We start from the raw sequence: 745 nt of genomic DNA, 5'->3' as shown, positions 1-745 counted from the left end.
TAAAGGATGACTCTGGGGAATCAGTGGACTAATGAATTCAAATGCATTTTGTACTTACTTTACAACTTTCTCCATAATAATAATAATAATACACTACTAATAATAATAATTCACTTTATTTGCCATATGCAATTTCTTGCAATAGGAATTTGTCATTTTTCATATACCCCAACTTACTCTCCAGAGACACACAGAGAGATGTGTATAGCGTCCCTGCTGTAATTACAGGTTAAGTGCCTTGCTTAAGGGCTCAACGGAATAGCATTCCTTCTGCCACTGCTGGAATTTGAATTGGCAACCTTACCTTCCAGTTACCAGCATAGATCTTTTAGCGATGGAGTCACCACTCCACCTTGTAACTAAAGGACAATGTGTATGTAGTCCCCTCCATTATCACGCATTATGCAGTTGAGTTTATTGCATTTGGGGAAATTGTAGGGGTCAGCACACCCAGAGTGCAATGTTTGGGCCTCGCCCTGGGAGAACCACTTTAGTGATCATGGTATCACCCCAACCAGGTAACTATATTATGCTATAATATTATACTGATAAGCACTTGAAACTTGAAATGAATTCATGCATTTATTTCTAGTAGGATGGACTGCTGCAATGCATAATTCATAGGCTGTTCAAATCATTATTAGCTTTCAGTTAATGAAAAATGCTACTAAATGATATAGAATGTACAACCACATAACTCCAGTCATTTTTGGAAGATTATTTATATTTTACATTTACTTATTCA

General features: G+C 36.5%; 1 non-coding gene across 1 annotated transcript; it reads right to left on the bottom strand.

Annotated features, from left to right (window-relative positions):
* Positions 1-360: 360 nt before the first annotated feature.
* LOC114658281 (U1 spliceosomal RNA) lies at positions 361-526 on the bottom strand. The gene has a single exon (XR_003717334.2). It is a non-coding gene; the product is annotated as a U1 spliceosomal RNA (small nuclear RNA).
* Between the last annotated feature and the right edge of the window lie 219 nt (positions 527-745).

This window comes from Erpetoichthys calabaricus, chromosome 9 (genome assembly GCF_900747795.2).
Source record: "Erpetoichthys calabaricus chromosome 9, fErpCal1.3, whole genome shotgun sequence".
Taxonomy (NCBI): domain Eukaryota; kingdom Metazoa; phylum Chordata; class Cladistia; order Polypteriformes; family Polypteridae; genus Erpetoichthys; species Erpetoichthys calabaricus.
This window is presented reverse-complemented; position numbering and strand designations above follow the sequence as displayed.